The sequence below is a fragment of the Callospermophilus lateralis genome, chromosome 1, assembly GCF_048772815.1.
Source record: "Callospermophilus lateralis isolate mCalLat2 chromosome 1, mCalLat2.hap1, whole genome shotgun sequence".
Lineage (NCBI taxonomy): Eukaryota > Metazoa > Chordata > Mammalia > Rodentia > Sciuridae > Callospermophilus > Callospermophilus lateralis.
In genome coordinates, this window is record NC_135305.1 from 149,043,455 (window position 1) to 149,052,858 (window position 9,404).

Consider the following 9,404-nt stretch of genomic DNA (forward strand, 5'->3'; position numbering starts at 1 on the left):
AACAGCTCTCTGCCTGGAGGTGTCCCGAGAGCCTCCCACACGTGTGACTCCTATAATTCCTTGCCATCGCCTCCATGGCCAGCTGTGGCAGCTGCCCTGCCCCTAGCTAAATCCCAGTTGATTAAGTGTTTGGGACAAGCGGAGGAGGATGGTGAGTCTCCTAACTTAACTGTCTGTCCTATTAAGATAAATTCTGCTAACCAACCTAAATATGAACGGTTACCTTTGACTATATTTAAAAAGTTACAACTTTCAAATAAAAGAAAAAATACCAGGTTGGACTCTACTGTCATTGAAACATATTTATCAGTTACTGTTAACTTAAAATGCTCTGGGCCACTCTAAATAACAAATTAAATTTATTCTTTGTTTAAATAAACAGTCAATTACAGGGTTATTGGACACAAATACTAAAGTCATGGTAATAAATACTTTTATGGTATAACTTTATGCATGGCCTCAAGAGGCCACCCCAGTCTGGGACAAAAAAATAAATAAGTGTCCAAAACTTCCCTGTGGCTACCATGCTCTATTCTTTCCAATCCACAGCAAATCATTACTTATATTCAACCATATGTAAGATTTACAAGATTTAAAACAAAAAGAAAAAAAAATAACTGCACAAAATATGTAAACAATACTTTATAGCACAATACCTTAAAAAATTATAAAAGAAAAGGGGAAAATAGTTACACCAGTTTTACCAACATTTTAACTTCTTCTACTCTAACTCTCCTAGCCTTATATTTAAAAGGTAAATTACAGGACCTGCAAGATTTATTAAACTTATTTAAAAAAGAAAAAAAAACAGTTAAGACAAAAAAAAAAAAAAAAAAAGTGTCTCTTTTAAATCCAAACTGCTTGGCTAACTGTCTTATCTATGTTCAACTGACTTTCTTGACCAATTCCTCCCTAATGTTAAAACACAAAAAGAAAAAAATTAAAACATTCTAAATGTACAAAACTTTCTTTTTAAAAAAAGTTTCTTTCTTAAAAATTTCACAGGCTTCCAAGTGGCTCTTATCCAAACTAAAAGTACACTCTAGCCTGATTAAAAAAAATAGTATTATGGCAATATAAATTTTTATTTTTATTTGTTTATTTTTTAAAAATATTTTTTAGTGGCTGGGGATGTGGCTCAAGCGGTAACGCGCTCGCCTGGCATGCGTGCGGCCCGGGTTCGATCCTCAGCACCACATACAAAGATGTTGTGTCCGCCGATAACTAAAAAATAAATATTAAAAAAAATAAATAAATAAAATTAAAAATATATATTTTTTTAGTTATAGATGGATGCAATATCTTTATTTTGTTTATTCATTTTTATGTGGTGCTGAGGATCGAACCCCGGTGCCTCACATGTGCGAGGCAAGTGCTCTTCCACTGAGCCACAACCCCAGCTCCAATATAAATTTTTAAATATTCTATATAAGTTGATATATTTTCCTGATCAGTCTTATTTTATCTAACTATAAAGGTTTTTACATTCTATCTTTATCCAAAGTCCAATTTCTCCAAAATTAACTCTTAAATACATTCAAAAAAATTTTTTAATAAATCCTTAAACAGAAATAAATATTGTTATGTTAAAAATAGGACTGATAGGGGCTGGGGATGTGGCTCAAGCCGTAGAGCGCTCGCCTGGCATGCGTGCGGCCCGGGTTCGATCCTCAGCACCACATACAAATAAAGATGTTGTGTCCGCCAAAAACTGAAAAATAAATACTGAAATTCTCTCTCTCTCTCTCTAAAAAAAAAAAAAAAAAAAAAAAAATAAGACTGATAAGTGTCAAGGACAAAATGGCTGGCTAACCTGAAACTCTTAATTTCAGTGTCTATGATACCTGACATTTCCAATTGTATAAGCCTGTCTTATATCTATATATTATGTACTTTATATCAAAATTGACATTTAGACAAATAAGCACTCATAAATAAAAATTCAAATAATTAAATAAATCCAAATAGCCTAATTCAAATCAAGTAATCAAATAAAAATATAAATGTCATTAAGGTTCTAACTTAAAGGTTTTTCTAGGTGACCAAACAATAAAGTCTTAATATCTAAAATATAATATCCATTACTTCTAAAATTTTTCTTCAACAAAACAAAAATGATTAATACCATTTATCATATTTTTCTTATATTTTTGTTACAATTAAAATAAATAAATCAAATTTAATATAAAAATTAATTTAAATAGATATAGTTTCCTAAATACATAAATTAAAAATTAAAACTAATGCCAAACTAATGTCTCAGTTTTTCCAATTGTTAAAAAAACAGGATGCTCCCTCCTTTCTTTGTTTAACTCTTTCTTTAAAACAGAATTTACAAAAAATTTTTAAATATTATCAACAGTAATGGTAAATCAACTTTCAATCTAATGTGTCCTAGTCATTAATAGTTTTTGTTAGGGTCAGGGTTGTGGCTCAGTGGTAAAGTGCTAGCCTAGCATGTGTGAGGCACTGGGTTCGAATCCTGGCATCACATAAAAATAAAAACAAATAAAATAAAGATGTTGTGTCCATCTACAACAAAGAACATATTTTAAAAAATAGTTTTGTTAAAACACCTTATACCTTTACATTAGTAGTTACTAATTATAATAAAAATTATATATATTAAAATAATTATATTGTTCTCATTTTTCAGGCTATGATAATTTGCCTTTTACTGTTATATATACTCAGTTAATTACTAATGTTATACTAAAATTTTATCCTTAACAAACATAAACATTCATGTTTTATATCTTACTTATATAAAAAAACTTTATATCTCCAATATTTACAGTTCTTCCTCTGTAAATATTGTTAAAAAATTAACAAATTTTTTAACACCAATTAATTTCACACACCTCATAATGGACAATTCTCTTTGTTATATCAAGTTATACATTACCCTTCTTCTTTAATTTCTACCATTTCTCTTGTAATATTTGTTCTTATTAATAATAAATAAACTAACAATTATATCCTACCTCAAATCTCTCCACAACATGCTAAGTTAACTACCATTGTCCCGACACTAAGACTATTTTCTACTACTTTAAACATTATTACAAGTTCTCAATACATAACTAAACTCCTTCCTCATATTTTTATAACTGTATTATGCCCTCATTTAGATTCCAACTTACTATCTCTCTCTCTCTTTTTTTTAACCCTTAAACTCTTTTACAACATCATATGTCGCCTATCTTCTTCTCTTATATACACAGCCACATCAAAATTCCTGGACCTTTAATAAAAGGTAACATTCATACAGATAAAACTGTTAAAATCCCTTTGTCCTTTATTTTCAGATACTATAAAATCCCATAATTTTTTTTCATCAAAATGCTGGGCATGTGGCTCAGTGGTAGAGCGCTCGCCTAGCATGGGTGAGGCCCTGAGTTGGATCCTCAGCACCACATAAAAATAAATAAAGTTAAAAAAAAAATGTCCAATCACTAATAAAAATGTCTTCCATCTCTTCTCAACAAGTTTATGCTATAGTTAACAACTGTTCTCACTATATATCTCTCCAAACTCCTATGTAAATATTTATAAATCCACAAGACCTACATTCCAATTCACTTTGACAAATAAATGTTCCCCATTTCCCTCCTTTTCACCCTTACTCCTTTCTTTATGTTTTTATTGATACTCATTCTACGTTCATTTAGGCTAGTGGCTAAAGGTCTTTTATGTTCTCTACTTACATTTCTCATTTATTACTTTGTTTTGCCACCAAAATAGGACTAGCCTATTCTTTTAAAAATAAATAAACCCCCTACGTGTACATCTCATACTTTTACACAATTTTATAATCAATAAAACATAATTTTAAATCATTATATTCCTTATAATCCTACTGGACAAACTTTAGTTAAACAAAAACATCATGCTCTTAAAACTTTCCTTTTAAAACAAAACGAAAAAGGGGATCTAGGCTCGATCATATAAATAATGCTTTAGATATTATTTTATTTACAGTTTATGCACTCAACATGCAATACAAAGTTAATACTGACAATTGGTCATCTACTTTGGATAGACACTTTATTCCCAAACAGCCATTACCAAAAATTTACTTAATATATAGGTTTCCACCAGACCCAGGATGACAAGCCCCATTGCCTCTGATCACATGGGAAAAGGATAGACTGCTATGGTCACACCCACAGATCCAGTTTGGATTCTAGCTCTGGTGTGTGAGACCTATCAATTTAATTATGAATGGACATCAGGGACTTCACAACTTAATCCCCCAGGTTTTGTCTGGTTGTGAATGAGGAGAATCCCATCAAACAAAAGGACAATGATCACTCTCCTCTCGAAAGAGAAGATATACTGAAAGGGGATCCCAAGATATTAGATTTCCAGGGACTTGCGGGGGGGATATAAAATCATTAACAACATCAGCTCAGCAGCTCTTGGCTCAAATGAGGTTAAAATGTACTCCAAAAAACTTAGTTACTGCTTTGATTGCTAAACTCATACAAAACTCTGTAAATACTTTGGTCTTAACAATAATGTTGTTCTGTAGTTGTACTCCAGCAATGAAATTCAGTAGAGTCAGACTCTTTGACTTCTAAAACCCATTATAATATCTGGGTTTGCTTAACTCAAATTGTTTTGTACCTACAAAAATGTCTCATGGTACCCATTGTTGTCTAAGCAGACTAACTGTGTTCTTACCCTCCCCACAAGATTTAATAGGCCACCATCCTACACAACATATCCATAAAGGTCTATTCCCCTTGATAAAAACTGTGACGATTCAGTAAAACTACTAAGACAAAATTTAACGCTTTGACATTTTCCTTAGTGGGTATCCCTAGACTAGCTGTCGGGGCTTATAAAACCACTATAAAACTGGCTTGAGCTATGGCAAAAAATATTAATCATACCTCTATGACAATCAACAACATTATCAAGCCATACTTGACAATTGTGTTACAATTAATTATTTGATATTATTACATCATAAGGATGTCAGGAGTTTAATAATATGTGTTACTTTAACTTAGTGATAACAGTAATTCTATTTTAAAGGAGTTAGATTACTTTAAAGATATCATTAATAAGGTCCAACAAGATCATGGAGGTTTAGACTTATTGGATTGGCTAACTTCATGGCTACCCAACTTTACTTGGGTCAAGCAATTATTCATAGGTGGATGTCTATTAATATTGGGATTATTATGTTGTGCTTGCTGTTGTCAATGTTTACCTTATTTTTTACTCTGCTGATGTTTAAGAAAAAACAAATATTATTCATCAAAAAGGCCATAAAAAATAAAAAAGAGGAGATGTAGGGATTCTGACCATGGAAATGTATAGGGAAGTGTTCCCTAGGTAAGAAAACTCCTGGTGGATAACAGGCACCTGTTTCCCACCCTTAAAATGCCCTGTAATCTCTCTTAGGATCTAATAATATAGCTAATATATGTGCAATGTCTAGCTCGTATGGCAATGCCCTGAGATGCCTCTGTGTTAGAGCCTCATCAAGCTTCAACCTTGGCACATAGCTCCTGGAAATAGAAAAACTTGCTTGCTAGATAACTACAATGTTTCATCAAGCCTGGAGCTGCCTGCCTAATAGTAACTTCAAACAATGGACTTTCTTCAGAATGGACAAAGCTCCTAACATTACAAATTGTAACTGTGAAATGTAACTACAGAATAAACAACCTTACTGCTACTCTAAATAATGATGTGGTTATGGTACTAATGACCCAAGGGTCATTAATGGACAAAGAGCCACTCTGCCACCTTCCCTGACTCTGCACCCTGCCTCTGTGTCTCCTTATTATTATTATTCCTTACAAACAACAACAACAACAACAACAACAAACTGCTGGGGTTGGAGTTGTGGCTCAGTGGTGAGTACTTGCCTGGTATGTGTGAGGCACAGGGTTTGATCCTCAGCACCACATTTAAAAAATAAAAATAAAATAAAGTTATTATGTCCATCTACAACTAAAGCACCAAAAGGGGTTATCCCAAGTTTGAGATCATCATTATTTCTACTTTATTCTTTGCTACCCTGGACCATTTGTCTCCTCTGCCCTTATAAACTTGGAATTCAGAGGAACTTATGAGTCACCCACTCAAGGAAAGACTGTTGATCTCAAGAGCCAGGACACCATTCTGTTGTTTATTTATTCAAAATGTATTTATACCAAGTTGGCAAAGTACATGGAGCAACTAGAACTCTCTACTTCTGGTGGGAATATTAATTGCTGCAGAACATTTTGGAAAACAGTTTGGCAGTTTCTTATAAAATTAAAAGACTTCTACAATGATTGATGTAGATGGTGTAACAATTCCACTTTCAACTTGTTTTGATTTGTTGGGTATGGGGGATGGAACCCAGGAGTGCTTAACCACTGCACCACATCCCCAGAATGTTTTAATTTTTATTTTGAGACAGGTTCACTAATTGCCTAAACTGGTCTTGAATTTGTGATCCTCTCAAGTCCCTAGTATTACAGGGGTACATGACCTCTCCCCCTATACTGGGTTGGAATTTTTATTATCTGTCTCCATTCTTTTAGTGGTTGTCTAGCTTTTTCTTTACTTTCTTTTTCTTTTTCTTTTCTTTCTTTTTTCTTTTTCTTTTTTTTCTTTTCTTTTTTTTTTTTTTTTTATTTTGTACTAGGGATTGAACCCAGGAACACTCAACCACTGAGCCACATCCTCAGATCTTTTTTAGAGACAGGGTCTTGCTGAGTTGCTTAGGGCCTCACTAAGCCTTTGAAACTGGCTTTGAACTCACATCCTCCTGTCTCAATCTCCTGAGTTCCTGAGTTGCTGGGATGCCTCTAAGCAATTTAGCGAGACCCTGTCATAAAATAAAAAATAAAAAAAAGACTGGGGATGTGGCCGAGTGGTAAAGCATCCCTGGGTTCAAACCCCAGTATCCTTTCCCCTAAATTATGCCCCAATCAAAAATTTTTAAATGGGGTAAAGAAGAAAAATCACGTTTTATATCATAGGTCATTCAAACATAGATCCCAGGGCAGGTGTGGTTCCATGGTAGAGCATGTGTTTAGCATTCACAAGGACTGGATTTAATCCCCAGCACCAAAAACGAAACAAACAAACATGGATGGTGTTGTGGCTCAGTGATAGAGTGCTTGCCTAGCACATGTGAGACACTGGGTTTCATCCCCAGCAACACACCACACACACACACACACACACACACACACACACAGGGCATACAAAGCAAATATCAAGATGTAAAAACATAACTTATCTTTGGTTAGAGTTTTTCCCAAAAGATCCTCTTGTGAGGATTAACATATTTTTCCTAGGAAGTAAACAGGAAGGGAATAATTACTTTTTCATTTTCTTACAAAATTCTTTAAAAGGTAGTAACTCAAACAGAATAAACAAAATTTTTCTCTCAATGTTTATTTACATTTAATATTCCTTTTCTAAATGTGAGAAAAATATTCAATTGAAAGTCAACACAAGTATTCAATTTCTTTTTTCTTTTTCACAGTATTGGTGATTGAGCCCTCGGGGAATCTACCACTGAGCTACATCCCTAGCTCTTATTATTCTTATTTTGAGGCAAGGTCTCACTAAATTTCTAGGACTGTCCTCAACTTTGTGATTTTACTGTCTCATCCTCTTGTGTAGCTGGGGTTACAGGCTTGTGCCACTGTGCCCAGCAGGTGTATAATTATTGCATAGAATTACTTAAACAATTTTCTTTTTAAATTATGAAATATTTCAAATATATAAAAAAATAGATAACACTCTACCACTGAGCCACAACCCTAGCCCACCATTCTCTTTTATTGCAATACTGGGGAATTAACCCAGGGCTTCAAATATGCTAGGCAATTGCTTTACCATCTCCAACACACTATTTTATTTTATTTTTTTTTTTGGTGGGGGGCACCTGGGCTTGAACTCAGAGGCACTTGACCACTGAGCCACATCCCAGCCCTGTTTTGTATTTTATTTAGAGACAGGGTCTCACTAGGTTGCTTAGCACCTAGTTTTTGCTGAAGCTGGCTTTGAACTCCTGATCCTCCTGCCTCATCCTCCCAAACTGTTGGGATTACAGGTGTGCACAGGGTGCCTGGCTCCCACCCCACTTTTTCCACTTAAAATTCTATTTATTCTTTGTTTCCTAGTTACCAGAGAAATTCAATGTGAAAACAGAAAACAGCTGGGTGTGGTGGTCCATGGCTGTAATCCCAACAATTTGAGGTCAAGGCATGAGGATTATAAATCCTTGCAAATTAGCAAGGCCCTTAAGCATTTAGCAAGATCCTTGCTCAAAATAAATACATGCTGGGTGCAGTAGTACTCGCCTGTAATCCTGGTGGCTCGGGAGGCTGGCCCGAGAATGGTGAGTTCAAAGCCACCTCAGCAAAGGTGAAGCACTAAGCAACTCAGTGAGACCGTCTCTAAATAAAATACAAAATAGGGATGGGAATGTGGCTCAGCGGTCAAGTGCTCCTGAGTTCAATCCCCAGTACCAAGACAAATAAATAAATAATAAAAAAAGCTTGGAGATGTGCCTCAGCAGATAAGTGATGTTGAGTTCAATCCCTGGTACCAAACAAAACAAAAAACATGGAAAAGCATTTGGGAACATATGAAGACAAAGATTCTTCATGTTGCCTATCTAGCCTGATCTGTCTAGTTTTTCTTTTTTTGGTACCAGGGATTGAAATCCTGAGTACTCAGCCACTGAGCCACTTCCACAGACCTATTTTGTATTTTAGAGACAGGGCTCATTGAGTTGCTTAGCACCTTGCCATTGCTGAGGCTATCTTTAAACTCCGAATCCTCCTGCCTCAGCCTCCTGGGCTTCTGGGATTGCAGGCATGTGCCACTGTGCTTGGCTCAGTCTTTCTTTTTTTATATACTAATGAATATATGTATATCACTTTACACACTGAGATATAGAATACTTCCAGGATCTGGAAATCCTTCTCATATTCCCTTGAAGCCTGTACTCTTTGAATGAAACCAGTTCCTGACTTCTCTCACCTCATATTTGTTTTGTAACAGTGGTCCACTTTCTGCTTTGAATATAACACTTGCTGCTCTGCCACTACAGTTTATTTTTAAAATGAACGTGTTTTTTTTTTTTCTTTCTCTCTCTCTCTCTCTGCTCCTCCCTAATCTCTCCCCCTCCTTAATCTCAGAGGAATAGGATTACCTTTCTTCCCCATTCTAAAAGGAGTTATCAGTCCCTAAGTACACACCCACCATAGGAACAAAGTAATCCAGACTTTGGGGATGATACAGAAGAGGTCAGAAATGACTAGAGAACAGAGAACAAGTGGAATGGAGCTCCTGAGTCACCTCTTTAAAAGGCCCCCTGGGGCTGGGGCTGTGACTCAGCAGTAGAGAGTTTACCTAGCAAGTGTGAGGCCCTGGGT